The sequence below is a fragment of the Drosophila virilis genome, chromosome X, assembly GCF_030788295.1.
Source record: "Drosophila virilis strain 15010-1051.87 chromosome X, Dvir_AGI_RSII-ME, whole genome shotgun sequence".
NCBI lineage: Eukaryota > Metazoa > Arthropoda > Insecta > Diptera > Drosophilidae > Drosophila > Drosophila virilis.
Genome location: NC_091543.1, coordinates 419,427 through 435,462, shown reverse-complemented (window position 1 = coordinate 435,462; position 16,036 = coordinate 419,427). Strand labels below are relative to the sequence as shown.

At 40.2% G+C, this 16,036-nt stretch overlaps 1 long non-coding RNA gene across 1 annotated transcript in view; it reads left to right on the top strand.

Moving 5' to 3' along the window:
* The first annotated feature begins 1,182 nt into the window (after nt 1–1,182).
* Nucleotides 1,183–16,036, top strand: part of LOC116650012 (uncharacterized) — a 59,844-nt gene continuing 44,990 nt past the window's right edge. The window contains exon 1 of the long non-coding RNA XR_004303008.2: nt 1,183–2,072. This is a non-coding gene — a long non-coding RNA (uncharacterized lncRNA). The remainder of the gene's footprint in view (nt 2,073–16,036) is intronic.

Genomic DNA, 16,036 nt, shown 5'->3' with positions numbered 1-16,036 from the left:
TAAATAAATTAATGATCCCTTTTCTAAAAAAGCAACGTTTTGATCGTGTTTTAACTATTTTTAAATAATTAAATAATGATAATTAAAGTAAATAATACATATGGATAAATAATATCGTAGACAAGTCAACATTTATCGAGTTTCTTTGACCCACAACATAAACCATTTTGCTTTATTATAAATCAAATTTAAAGCTTTTATCTTTTTTTTAATTAAAATTTTTTTAATTTTACTAATGCTTTAACTTGCAATCGATAAAAAAAAAATACATTTAAAAGTAGCAAGCCTGAATATTGTTATATAAAATGATTATATAAACAACAAAAGAAACCCTTTTAACAAATTTGATTTCGCCATTTGAACAAAAATTTGGATAAAGTTTTGGCAAGCTTGTGAAATTTTTCAAGTTTACTAAAAGCATTTTATTTACAGGTTTCTGTAATTGCTTAAGTATTTAGTATAGATTTAAGTAAAGCTTTGACAGACGTGAAGAAAGGTTTTGACAGTTTAATGAAAAGCTTCGTACTAAAAGCCAGGAAAGTAGAGATTTAAGGGTTGAAATTAAGAATACATGTTTTGAAAGGGCGTGGCCTTATGTAGGGCTTTGCTTGTAAAGCTTTAAGCTTATTATATAGAGTCAAAGCTTTAACTGTAAATAGCAAGTCCTTACACCAATAAAGCTGCTTGTGGACAAAAAGCACATACCTGGAAAAAGCTTTCTTATTAAGCAAGGACCAACAAATTTGTGAAGGGCCCAATCTTCGACCCAACAAATAGTGTATATATTCTTTAATTAATTTTTAAACTTAATTGAATTTATTTATCTTCAGCTTCCTATAGTATACGCTTATCTTTTTCTTATGTTTGATTTAAGCTCTTAATATTTTTTATAAGTATAGAAATATTCCGTACACCCTCTATATATCTTAGTGGGTATTATGTTAAGGCTTAAAATAGCTCTTAATCATATATTCCAAGTCGTATCTATATATATATCTTTAAATATATAGATATAAGTACACTGCTTACATGAGGTAAGTTAACGACGTGGTTTTGGTGAACTGCATTGTAAAATATTGTGAAAATTTATGGAAAATGCTTGTATGAAAACTTTTTTGATTATCATAATTTCGGTCTCTAATTCGTATTCAATGATCTTTTTGAGTATCAATTTTAGACGTGGTTTACACTTTTAACAAAATCTCCAAAGAAGGGTAATTATCGACAAATTGGTTTTGGTTTTCTATTCGATTGGATTAATATCAATTCGAACATACATATCTATGTAAAATCCCATTTTACTCTTGCAGAGCGTATTTTTATTTGGTCTCGAAATGTGTAACGCAAAGAAGGAGACATCTTCGATCCCATATAGTATATATATACTTGATAAGGTACAACGACTAGGTCGATATAGCCATGTCTGTCTGTCTGTTTCTATGCGCACTAGTCTCATGAGAGAGTCATAACACTTTTCCGAAGTCCCTCTTTCTGCTGTTTGCAGTACATATGTCGGTTACGGCTGCATCGGACAACTATATCACAACAGACATAAAAACGATCGGTCTGAGTATAGATTCTTGAATGAAAAACGATTTTGTTTATTAAGATATCTCGACCAAACTCGACATTAACTATTTTCTCTGTGCTTCTTAGAAACAAGAAAAGAAGAGAAAGCAGAAAAAAGATAAGGTTGGATCTGCTAGGGTATTAAATCTTCGGGGTGCCGAAGATAGCCCTTATTTTTTGTTTTTCAACTAGACGCGAACCTTGAAAAGGGCAAATCTGGGTAATATCGATTAGTATATGTATAAACCTAGTCTGTGTTTAACCAACTAATCCGCTGGAGGTTTAATTCATAGCAAATTCTAGGCCCAAACCTGGTCGGTGTCAAACCGACTTTCTATACATGAATACATGAATAGATTTCGATTCGGTTTAAAAAGTAAATTCTTATCCATCACGACTTGTTTTTTCATTTTGTTGTTCCAGATTGTGAATAAATCTAAATCGATTTTAAATCGATATCAAATTGTTTTGAAAACAGATCAGTTAAATTTGGATGGATTCTGGTAAGCAATTTTTTACTGTTACTCTTTCAAAAAGACATCATTTAATAACATGAATAAGCTTCAGTGAAAGGGTAAAAAATTTAAATATTAAATTATTTAAATTAAAAAAAAATTTAATTATTAGAAAAATATTTTCTTAGATATTTCCAAATTAATTTTTAGTTCGAAAACTAAAGGATAAAATGCTTGAGTATGATAAAATATAATCAGGTAGGGAATAAAGATCTCCCAGGCATACCGACGAGTTAGTTAGTTTAGTAAGTGACTGTGACTAAGGCTTTCAAATTGAATAAAGGCACGCATTTGGCTGCGTTGCAGAAACAATTGAATGTTAAGTCTAGCAGCAATGCTTGAGTGCGTCCTGCACGTTGCCTTATTTTTACCAGCTGGATATGCGTCAGAGTGACGCGGAGTGGGAAGGGGGATGGGGGGGTTGGCGGCAAATATTGATTAGAATTTGCGCAATTGCGAACTTATGCAAAGTAAAAAGAAATGTTCAGTTGCGTGAGCTCCTGAGCTCATGAGATATTCATAGGCAAATGCACACGGCACAGCTACCTCTCCCTCTCTCTCTATCTCTCTCTCTCTCTCTCTGTATATATGTGTGTGTGTGTGTGTGTGTGTTTGCGTGCGTGCGTGCGCGAGTGTGTGTGCGTGTGTGTGACTGACTCTCAGCTGGTGTCGAGGACACTTTTAGATCTGCAGCCTACACTGAAGACATGCCTCCCGCCCAGCTTCAGTTGCAGCCTCCGCCCCATTTCCCGCTCTTCTCGACTGCGACGTAGGCAGCGACAGAGGGGGCGGCAGCAAGGGCTTTGGCACGTTGCGAAATGTTATTTCTGACTATTATTTGGCTGGCAACAGCAGATTCATGCACGCATATCGATATGGCCACATTAAAATTTAACTGCGCCAGCAACCCCAGCGCGACAGCCTCTTGTTGCCTCATTGCCTCATGCCACATGCCACATGCCGCATGCTCCATGCCTCGTGCTGCTTTTGCCACCACTAAAACGCAGGCCGTGGCCAAAACACGTGCACATTTATATTTATTCTAAACAAAGGAATAAAAAGTTGTGTCGCCGCGCGCACATGAGGCCCGAAAAGAAACTGTTGGCCAGTAAACGACAGCCAAAGTTTTTATTTCAGATGCTCTGTAACCAGGATCAGTAAAAGGCATGATGTAGTTGTGAATAGGCTTGCGACAGGTTAGAAGAAAGCCGAGTAAAGCTAGACGTTGGCGTTGCCCAGTTGTCTGTCCCACCTCGAGGAAATAAAAATATGTGCATAGACAATTAATTTAAAAACATAGGATGTACAACAAAATGAACTTTTCTAAATTTATTTTTATATAGTTGTACCCATAAAAAGTATTAAAAAACAAAAGTATCTAATCATAATATTTATACAAAAAAAAACAAGTAAGAGGTTCTAGTCGGGAGCTTCCGACTAGGAGATACCCTGAACCCTCTTCTTCCAACATCAAATGGATATATATATTCTATTTTAGAAGCTATATGTCAAGTTTGGTGACTCTAGCTTTTATCATTTACCAAAATTGCCCAAAACACCGGATATCGATATCGATTTGTATCGATTGCTTGGAAACGGAGAAAGATATCGATTATCGGAAACAAACTCGATCTGCGTAGGCACTACGTGCACCTACATCTAAAATTTCTTAGTAAAGAAATTTGACTAGTCGAATTTAAAGAGCTGGAAATACATAGCATGACATTTCCCAGATGGAGTCATGAATTTGAGTTCAGTTTCTAGAAATTTGGGTTTTAGAAACAAACTTGAACTTAAGCAAGAATTGCTGTCTTTGACCTTGGCCAGATTTCTGTCTTCGACCTCGGTCACACTTTCATAGGTTGTCTTTTGACTGGTTCTCCTCCTGCTTTTCTCCTCCGAGCACTCGGAAGCGCTGTCTTTTAGAGGGCATCTCTTGGTGCGGCAACAATCGACTAGAGTCCAAGTACTTTTTATTGGAAGCGCGTCCTACCGTTAAGGACATTAGTGCGTTTGGGTTCCATTCGAAGGTTTTACAAGGTTTCACGCTGGCGCTGAGCCTGGCCCGCTCAGGTCCTTTGGGGCTGCCGGCTCGTAAAGCGCAGCACGCAACACGAGCCTAAGCTAAATTTCATTGGTTCTTATGCTAACGATGACGAACACCTGCCCGTGAAGCCCAATCCCATTCCCAAAGCCAATCCCAATCGAAATCCCTTTTTTCTCGAGCTGCTTTCACTTTTCGCGCCCGCCAAGAAGCGTCGCTAGTCGAACTGGGGTTGCAGCTCAAGTGGATGCCCCTGCATCGATGCCACTTGAAGTCATCTTTGCACCTTCTACGCTGCACTCGACGCCAACTGCGACGTCGGCCGCGACTGTAACTGCGACAGCGACTGAGACATTGGCATTCGCATTGGCAACCACCCCGTTGGGTTGGCTGTAATGCGACGCCTCCCGTTCGTCCTTCAGCCCCAGAAACGACCCCAAAAAGTGCAAGACGTGCCAAGCGTTGGCTGCACCACCAACCATGCAACACACAGCCGCACACACACCCGCACGCACACCCGTACACACACCCATACACACACCCGTACACACACACACACACCCACTTTAACTTTTGAATAGTGCAAAAAGTGCACTCAAGCAGCAGCCATCGTGTGGAAAGTGTGTGTGTGTGTGTGTGTGTGTGTGTGGGGGGGGGGGGGGGAGGGCACGTTCATATTGAGCGACATTCATATGGCAGCCACCACCGTGTTTCACTTTCGTTACAGCCGAGACTCACTTTTGCACCTGCCACTGGCGGGGGTTGATGCTGCAACTAAACCGGGGGCAAGCAGCAAAAGCAGCGGCAGCAGCTATGATTCTATGTCAACATGACAAGAGGCAGCGACAACGCGTCGCAGTCGACATTCTAATGCATGCAGCATGCGGCATGCAGCATGTGGCACGCTGCACTGGTGGGTGGTCGACTTGAAAGGGTTCAAAACTAGGGTTGCGCCTTGGGGTAGGGGCAGGGGCTAGACAAGCGTCTGGCTTCGTTTTGTCTCCTGGCTGTCTACTGCATCTAACTGTGCAAAAACGTACACTGAGAACATTTTCTCAACGAATCTAACTAGAATTAAGAAACAGGCTTAAACCGAAACAATTTTCAAAACTATTCACAATTTGCTTACTAAGCGGAGGGAAATTCTGTAGTGTATGCATTTAAATACTAGAATATATTTCCAATTAATCAGAATTTTTTCTTTAGTGGAAAGAAATTCTAATGTAGAAAGTTTATGCATGTAAATAATAGAATATATTTTCTATTAATCAGAATTATTTATGAAGTAAGCAGAAAGACAATTTTTGCAAAAAAATATTTTTATTTAAAACGGTTTATCCAGATTGACAGACTGACTGATTGACTGACTGCCCAAACCTTAGGAGAAGAGGAAGCTTCTATTTTCACTCTACTTACCTTATGTGATGTAGGTGCACATTAAGTCGGGATTTCGGCTATAAATCAACCCGCAAGTGTGGAATAGTCTCGAAAAACGTTTGAATGAACCTTATTTTTTTTACCATTCGATCGGCCCCAAAGTTTATTTGTTGGCTTCTAGATTCTCAGCACAAGACTAACTAAAATCTGGTTTATTATTCGATGCACTATTTTTTTTTTTAATGGACAATGATGTGGAGATGGTTCGGTTAGGTTTCAGTTTTCCACATTCAAGGAAAGTCTTAGCAGCAAACTTTTCACGGGCAGCGCCGGGCAATACACGCTAGTTTTTTTTTATAAATATGAGAAAAATCGTTCGAATATTTTCAGATAGTTTTTCATGGCGATTTTCTTATTTCTAAGCTACAATTTGTCTGAGTGTAGCTTTGCTTCTTGTCTATGTGTGCGAGTGTGTCTGTGTGTGTGTGTGTGTGTGTGTGTGTGTGTGTGTGTGTATGTGAGTGGGCTTTTGTGCAACTCAAGTGCATGTCGCCATCGCCGTGTTAAGTGCGTCAAGCAAAGCCATGGCTCTTGGATGTTGCCTGCCATCTGCTGTGCCCCCCTCCATCCCAGCTGTTGTTTGAGGGGGACGTGTTGCGTGATTTCTGTACAATTTAACCCTATTTTCGTGGCATGCAACTAAGCAGAAGACACCGCTATTGCTTTCACTGTTGACGCACACATCCTGCCAATTCTGTGACGGGCTCTGCCCCTCGACCAGCTCTTGCATCAAGATTAGGCCCAGAACTAATACTCTGTCGCTCCCCCCCACCCATTACCACGCCCATTACGCTCACTATGCTCTTTTAATTGCAACTCGTAAATGGAAACCTGCCCCTGCCACCCTCCTTGGCGTTAGGGTATTATGTGTCTCGTCTAAAACGTTTGCCAAACAAAAGCCCAAATCATTTATATGCACTTTATATCCTGCACAGACTGCTGTATACACATGTACTTGGGAGTTTTAGTGTGTGTGCATGTGAGTCGAGATGAGCTGTATGCAACTGGAAAAGAGTTGCAGCGGCTAGCCGAATCGGGAACATCATGTGGATACTCTAAGCCCACCCTGCTTATACCCCAAGCCCATTACAAATGGACAAAATATATTTAGTTTATTCTTGATCGACGAGCTGAGTTGCCTTTTAGGGGATAACCATAGCTACAAAATTGAAACATTTATTAAATATATGTTATTTTATATCATACGCAGAATGAGTTAAGAGTTTGTTCGACGTTTCCTTGCATTTACAAACAATCGATAATGACTTTTTCAGCCTGGCTCTTACAAGAATAGTTTGCATATTGAAAGAACTGCAGAGAAAGGTTCTCTATAGTACCTTGATAAACGCAATTCCTGCGATTGAGCTCTTGTCTATTGTCTCCTTTGATAAGCTCGATGTTACTCATAAAACAGAGAGTTGGCATAAGTTGGTTGCTGGCGACATAGATTCTACTTTTCTGTTAGGGCGTCTTCACCCTCTGCTCTGCCCTGATCTATACCAATTATCGCCCCTTAGTCCTTTCCCACATGCACAACTGATTAGGCTCCACACAATTATTTTCGTGTGCTATGCAAAGATTACAATGGTTTTACTCACGTTTTCTGAACTTTCTTTCCCCCCAATAAAATCGATACTTTCGGGATACCTTTAGCATCTCACAGACCATTGCCAGCTATGAGTAAGGGTAAGCTTGCCGGACAGGCTATAAATTTTCCTCTGATTTCCCATCATTACCTCGTTATACCATCTACACTCTATACTCTTTACATCTCGTATACACTTTTTACTTTCTTAGTAACTCGTATTTATTAAAATTAAAATTTTTTTTATCTGTCAAAAGGGGCATAGCTGACTGGACGGGCAAATAAAAGGCCTCCATCGTAGCGGGAATGTTATTAAAAAATTGTATATATTATTCAAGGCTTTTAGCATTTAGTTTTCACATATTTAAGTATTAGACAATTAGGTAGATACTCGTTTTGTAATCACGCACCTAAGCTGGCCATAACTAAGCCCCAAAAATTGCAAATCGGACTATAGGCACCGAAGTTAGTTAATATCGCAGTTGAGACTGTGAGGTTTAAGTTCAAGCCAAGGATGTTTTCTGATCGGACACTCCCGAATTTTACTTATTCCAAAGCAAATTGCAACCTAGCTAGATTAGCCGTTAGGATCACAAAACCCTTCAGCCAGCTAAGGAGGTCCAGGTTAGGATAGGGTAGCTCCGGCTGGGCCTAAGTTTCGCCAGCGAAACTAAGCTCTGTGAATAAAAAGCTGCAAAAGAATATAAACCGTATACGTTTAAGAAATTTGCATGCCGGCAGCGAGAGTTGGGAATGCGGCTAATGAATGCTAAAGTACACCCACACACACACACACACACACACACTTAGAAGAGGCGGCTGGCTGACAAGCTGAGGCACAAGTCATAAGAGTCGGCATAGAAATGGGAGAAAATGGGAACGAGAACGGGAATGCGCACAAAGAAATATTTTTGTCAATGCAACGAAATGGAAAGTTTGAGGAGGCAGCAACGTCTGCTTAGCCATTGAAATAAGGAACCGTGCGGTGCCCCATGCTCCAAGAAGCCGCAAGAAACGTCAACAAACAGGGGCGAGTCACTGAATAGAAAAAGGAAAAAATGTAAAAAAAAAAAAAAAAAAAAAAAAAATGCCAAAGAAACTGAATGCTGCTGGCACAACGAATCGAGGATGTGCGTGCAACTTGTAAAAGTGAAATGAAAGAGAGTGAAGAGGGGGAGGGGCAGTTAGGAGCGGAAAAGGGGACTGGGCTAGGGTAAGCCGTGTGGCAGATGAAGTTGCAGAGATGCTTTTGTTCTGACCTTTTCCTTTTCCATATTTTTTTTGTACTTGTGCATGTGTCAAATTTGAGACGCACAGGTGGGGGGCATCCCTGCACTTGAACTACGCCAAATACGAGACGCGGTCGGAGACAGAGACGAAGATGTAAGCGCAACCGATAGCCGGGGCAAGGGCAAGCTGTGTCGCGCTCGTAAGTTGCCGCTGCACTTGAGAATATATATATATATATATATGTTTTTTTGTCGGCCAGGGGAGGAAGGTTGCGCTATTAAGGGATGCAAAATGCAAGTGATTGCAATGTCGTTAGGGTTTCTGTCTGTCAATTGTTGTGTTGTGGCACGAAAAGGTTGTTAAGGGGGAGCGGGGGGCTAGCTCTAATGATGTGCTTGGTCGCTGTGCAGCTGCTTAGGCAAACAAAACACCCGGGCCCATTTGGCGAAGAGTTTGTTGTTTTTGCGCCTCGAAGTATGCAGCGCTTTATTTGCATATTCATATTGTAATACAATGCACATAGGACACACACACACACGTACATACTCTATACTTAATATATATATATATACACAGTTTATACAGAAATTCATGTTGTGTAATAAGCTTTGGGTAGTTAGACCTGGGTCTGGGTTGGAGCAGCTGGGAAGGACAGGGAGGGCAACCCTGTCTCGCTGGGGTCAACCCTGTACGGACCCATTGCAATATATATTATCCTCCGTTTTTTTTAAGCACTCGCTTATTGTTTTGCCGTAGTGTGTATGTATTAGTGGGCTTTTGCATGCGTGTGTCTTCCATTCTTTACTTTTTTTCATGCCCTAAAACCTTTGGATGTGATTAAAAAGGGTATCATAGTTGCGACAGAACGAAGCACATGTGTACTATATATATTCCTGATCGCTGAAAGACGAGCTTTATCTGTTCGCCTATCTCAAAACCTACTAAAGCTGGAGTCCTTAAATCTGCGAATAATCTTAATGATTTTATCTTTTTTCCGATGCCTTTCTTGGATTTCATACTATCGATAAATATTGATATTGTAAATCAAACTGTGCGCTATAAAAGCTAGAGGTTTATTACGATCGGACATAGACCGAAGTTATTGATAAACACATTTGGCATATCGGGCGGCTAAGAGAAGAAAGAAAAGAAAGGGAGCTAGAATGTTGATAAAGCTGGCAAACCTTGGCTGCAGAGCATCTGCTAGTCGAGCACTCCCCATTAGAGTACTCTTGTGTTTTTTGGGAGTTTCCATTAGAAACTTTTGCCAACATCATTTCCAGCAAAACGTCAAATAAAAAGGGTTCACACACACACACACACACACGCACACACACACACACACATTGCTCATTGCCGTTTTGCATGCAGAGATAAGCGCGGTCGGAGATTTAGATATTTTAGACATGCGTGTGCACTTCCGTTTGCGACCTCCACACACACACGCACACCCACACACAGGCACAGCACCCATCGCCTGTTTTTGACATGACCAGCGTAAAGTCGCCGACGCCCGTCACCGTTCCCGTTCCCTAACCCTAACCCTTGCCTCGCTAACTAAACATGCTTAATTAGAAAGTAGCTGCGGTTGCCGGCAGCAGTAGCAGCAGCAGCAGCAGCGACTGCGACTGCGACTGCGGCGGCATCTACGCGGCGACTCATATTTCACTGACCAGCGAACCACTGACCAGCGAACCACTGCCCAACCACCCCCTAACCCACCCACTGGCGCAGACCCTTATGGCACGCCCCACCCTGAAATGAATGACAGCATTTTCGGGTTAGCATCGCATCTCGCTGTTTGTCTCTCTTTTCGCGGAAAGCTCCGGGAATTATACGGGAAGGGAAATGTTGCTCATTACGTGGAGCGTGGGCGACGGCGACTCGCGCCCGCGCCCGTCACGCACATATGAATATGTTGAATTAATCACTTGGGTTTTTCGGGTTTGCTCCTTTTTTTCTCCTGCTTTTATTTAATTTTTTTTTCTGCCGCTGCGATGGGCTCAGTTTTAGCCAAAGCGGCTGCCCGTTGGACCACACATTGACATGGGCATTGCTCTAGGCATATTTGGTGGGCCCCGCTGTCCTGCTGCCCCGCTACCTCGCCCACCGCCCGCTTCTATATTTTGCGGCGAATCGATAAAAACTTTGACCAGCGCCCCAGCAATGCTGACATAGCGGTCGCTGCGCCGTCGACATGTGAAATGTGTGAAATGCACGCATTAAATAAAAAACGCCAAAAAAAAGAAGCCAAAAAAAATATAAATAAATAGCCGGCTGTGCCAAGCCGAAAGTTAAATATCCTTTCGGCTTAGAAAAGCCTTCATGCCACTGCTTTATTTACAATGTAGTTCGATTGCGTCTGAGTCGGTCAAGATATTAAATTGAAAACCGTTGAACAAGAAGGATGGTGGTTCAAATCTTAGGGCAGTTAATTAATGGAGTGTTGTCTCAGGCAAAGACTAAGGACTAAGCTGGAGCTAATTCAAAAGTTACATGAGCTTATAATTATGTTCTATACATATACAAAAAAGTGTTTTTAATTATAATATTAACATCTTAAAAAAAAATTTCCATGCAAGAAGTCATGATTCAAGCAATTATTTCAATAGAGCTTATTTTATATAATAAAGATCGTTCATATTATAGCTATAAGATGTTATGCTTCGATCCGGCATGTGCACAGCCTGCAATAGCTATGGGAATCTCTGGGGGAAAGGTGTCCAGGTTATATTTATATCGACTCGTCTGTTGTAATTGACCAGGAGTGTATTTTACAGAATTGAGCTGCTTTCTTCTGCGCGTTACACATTTCCTTACAAATTGTGGTACCCCCTGAAAGGGTATTAATAATAATAAAATAAAAAAACCCAGAAACCAATTTAAAAAGAGGTATGTACCCCAATCTGACTGCCCCAGCACCCGCTAGCTGGAAGGCAAAAGGCTTTTTGTTCATTGTATTGCCGATTTTAAATCGTCCGAAAGGTGTAGCTCTCCCCCCCCCCCCCCCACACGCTCCTCTGCCTCACCGCCTGCCTACGCGCTCTCATTTCCACCCGTTTCCCATTTGACGCGCTTTTTCACCGTGCCGGCATGTTTTAGATAAGGTAAATAACCGCGATTGTTTGGAATTTTAATGTAAAACTTTTTGCGTCATAGATGTTGTCCAACCGCGGATCTTTTAGAGGCCGCACGGTTGGCGGCTTCGTGGAGGTCCTCTAATGGTAGCCGTGCCCACGTCCGCACTTTTTCATTCGGCCTGCTAAGCATTCAGATTTTTATAAGCTGTACCACAAAAAAGCATCCCTATACCTATGTACGCAATGGAATTATCGTCACATTTTGTAAACGTACAATTTGTACTTCTTTTTGCCCACAAAATATATTGAAAACAGCTTGTCCTCGTGTCCTGGCACAGCCTCAATCGCGAGAGCTAGAAAAAAAAAAAAACATTTTTACTGAACTTTCCTGTCGAAAGATGGCCCTAAAACGTTCTTTTGGAAAAGTCAAGTGGTGAAAACAGTGGGCGAAGCTTTATGATTAACATCAATGGCTACCCAGACTTAGAGGCATACGTGGCAAACTTGGTCGGCATAGCAAGCAGGAAGTTGTCGGTTCAAATCAAGATGCAATTAAACTTAAATTTTTTTTAAGCGTTATCGTTATCTGAAGTATTTTTTATTTTAGAGAATGCTCTAGGCAATGAAAAAAATAGAGAGCTCTGATTGAAGGTCCCTTGAAACAAACATTTAGATTTCTCATATATATACAATCTATATACATATATTTATAGATATATATATATGGGTAATGCATTCTGAATTTTTGAAAGGCTGATCTAAAAGTGCCCAAATAGTTAAATATTGTGCATTAGTGTATACTATTTAAGAACCTACCTATAAATCGTCTTTGAAATCCAATCAATCAATTAAATCCAAGAGATAACAAGTGAGATGTTCTAGTCGGGAGCTCCCGACTAGGGGATACCCTGAACCCTCTTCTTCGAGCTTCGACTTTTTTATTTAAAGGTAATGGAGAAAAGTAACGATAACGGGAAAACATTTATAGATTTTCGATATTTTTTGTGATTCAATCGAAATAGGAAAAAATGATCGATAATTGGAAATCAACTTCTCGGCTTTAGAATATGAAGTCTCGGCTTTGGGTGAGATTGGTTTCGGTATAAGATTTGGTTGAAGCTTTAAAAGTATTAAATTTAGCTTAAAGATAGGTTGAAGAATTTCTCATGATATCTGTGCGAGGGGGATTGGATCAACCCCTTGTGGTGCACCTTGGTAAAACAACATGCATATCGGACTATAATTGATTTGATAACTTTTGTGATCGGCCACTTACGAATTTTTAATCATGTTGCCCAGCTGCAGGCTGCGAAAAGATACTGAGTGTCTGTGAAAGATACGCGACAGCGCAAGATGAAAGCGGGCGACAGCGACTAAAATCAAAGGCACAATTTTTAATATTTAACTGCAAAGGCTGGCTGGAATTTTCAAACCATCTGCACTCAAATGTGTGTGTTTCAGCTCGTTGTCTGTCAACAGCAAAAAGATAAAAAAAACAACAACATAAGCAACCACACACACATACACAACATACACATAGATACTCTCTCGAGCATCAGGCAGAAAGGCCCGCGGAAGTGCAGCAATTGCAGCGACGCTCACAAAGCATTCTAACATGATTTTAATTACGATGACGAGCTGAGCGCGGCCAAAACTTGTGCCTCAAAACAACTTGGACGCCCATCCGTATCCGGAGCCGCATACACAGTTTGCATTCGCATTCAGGCCTCCAACCTCACGCAGGCCAACAGCACAATGTAGCGGCACAAGGCACAAGTGACAAAATGAGGCAAAAAGGGGCAGCAACAACAACAACTACAAGCAAAAGTATTCGGGCTTGTCCGACTAGGAAACACCCTGTAGCCCAAGCTATTTTAGCTTTTACAGCATTATATCTTCTCTTTAAAATACGATATGCTCTGCTTGCTTCCCTAGCCTCATACTGTGAGAAATGCATTTTTGATTAATCTCGGAATTTATAGTAAGATCTAAATAAAATTTAAGGGCTTACAAAAGTTAGCAAGTCTCTTTCTTTTACAAGGCATTTCCAGCTGTATGTATCAAGTTATGTGTCTATTAAACGAGTGTATATATAATTGAAATTTTAAGATTATAGATTCCTTTAAGCCTATATACAAAAAAAGGCATTTCTCTTATTGCTATGCTTCCTTCCTCATCCACGTACTGTGCTCGGTGCCTATAGTCCGATCTTCATGAAATTAAAGACTCTTTAATATGGCATATAAAAGAAGGTTCCAGCTGTCTGAGTGTATCTAGCTTTTATAATTATCCAGTTATTATATCAAGCAAAAAAACTCAAATTTAAGCGTATCTTATAAAAGAATATATATATGAAATTTAAATACTACGTCTTCCTTCTAAACTAACCTCATAGTGTTTGAAATACATTCTTAATTAATCTCGATGCTTATAGTCCGATTTTAGGCTACTTTCTGGCTGTTGCAAACAGATGCGCAAAAACTGTTTACCCTTTTCAACCAATTGCAATAGTTGCAGGGTATTACAACAGCAGAAACGGAGGCAGAAACAGAAACAAAGCGAAACGTGTGAAGTCCTCAAATCGCTTGCAGCCAGTTGCAGCTGACAAATGTTTCGCACTTTTTTTGTCAGCCTCATTTCGTTTGGCCTTGTGGCAGTTCCAGGGGGGGGGGGGGGGGGGGGTCGTTGTGCAGCACTGGATACCCAAATAGTCCTGTGTACGGCAGGCAGGCAGGAGGTGGCAGTATTCGCTATGTTAAGAGAGCTCAATAGCCCCAGCCGTAGCTCAAGTGTAGACATACCCAAAGAATTATTTTTGCTGATTAGTGACGAGGTCTTATCTTTCTTTATTCTGGTCCAACATCTTTCTAAGGAACTTTTCCCAATAAAGACGTATTATTTGAAAAAGTCTTTCGTTAAGGTATGACGAATAATTTCCATGTTAAACCTTTATTGCCAGTTCTTAGAGACAGATCTTTCCGAATTACTTAGTTAATATAGTGCGCTTAAATTGAAAATATATTTTTAATTTTATTTCTATTTGTTTTTTTTTTTACTCTTATTTTGTTTATAATCTGTCTTGGAACTTCAATGATTTTAAACAATATATATTACAAAATAGTTTGTTTTTTTTTTTAACCCGAATTAATGACTATATGTGGAAGAATGCAATCTGTGTCCATGCCATTATCTAAGCGAACCAGAACCAAGTTATTTTTGTGATTGTGTAACCTATTTTTGTAGCTCACAACACACCCATGTTTTTCACTTCTGTATATATATTTATTTATCTATAAAATAGAAGGCGCACCTGTAAAAGTTCTTGGACTGAAACCTTTGCGGGATTTCTATGCTGGAGTTTCTTGTTGTTTCCCATAGTTGCTAGCGTTTGTCCACACTGGCTTAAGAATCCCTCCCAAAGACGAACCTTGTCGTCAAGACTCAATTTAAAATGTACGTTATGAGAAAATGTAATTGGTTTTCTTTTTATTGAGCATTGGTACCTAGGTTGGAGCCAAAAACTGGGCTCATGGATCTATGAAGAGACCACAACTCACTCGCATTTAAGTTGTTCTTTTCTCTACAAATGTTAAATATGTTTATGGGCCTTTAATTTCATATACATTTTATTTGGTGTTGGTTCAATCGATGGGCCTTGAGAGGCGATCAAATAACCGCTTTTTCGAACTTATTTACAATCGTTTAAGAGCTGTTGTATTTAAGCACAATGCAACCTGAGTACACTTTGGATAACAGGAGGCTGTTTTCTATTGTGGCTTACACTGAAAAAAATTCCTGTATTAGCTGGATTGAATTCATAAAAAATGTGCATCCCAAATAACAATTTTGTCTGGTTCGGATTGTATATCTGGTTGTCCATATCCATTGTGGTATGAATTAACAATATATTGAAACGTGCGGAATTAAAAGCTTGAGAAATACCGAACTAGACCTGATCAAATTCTTCATTTTTCTCTTACTGAAATATCTTGTGTATTCCTGCATACTGTCTGGTTTTTGCTTGAGCCTTGGATTGTCTTATTTTTTTTAGAATCTGAATGAAACTATTTCATTTTAGGTGGTTAAATACCCGATTTTCTGATAATATATATTTTTATTTGATTTCTTCCCTATTTACCAAATATCGTTATCGACTGAAAAGGTTTTCAAAAACTTGCGCCACAAAACGAAGCTATGTTTACGGTTTAAAATCTGCCATGTTCTACAATCGTACGTCAAGCAAAACAACACTTTTATAGTTATAAATTATGGAAATCATCATCAATTAAGTCAGCGGTTACAGTTAATACTAACTTTGATCTTAGGAATTTTGCCTGAGTTAAAGTACATAAAGTGGAGAATGATGTATCAATTAATTGAAGGGACTTTGGATCCGTACACTTTGCTCGAAAAGTCCGGAAACGCAGCGAAATTTTCAATCGTTTTTCATGAATTTGCCGCCCAAGGGTGCTTATGCTTTAATAGGCCTATGTGCGAGTTGTGGGCGGCTGTTTGTTGTGGGTCGGGCTAGGGTGGGGGTGGGAGTTTGGTGCTGGGCAGAAGCGCGGGTAATGCG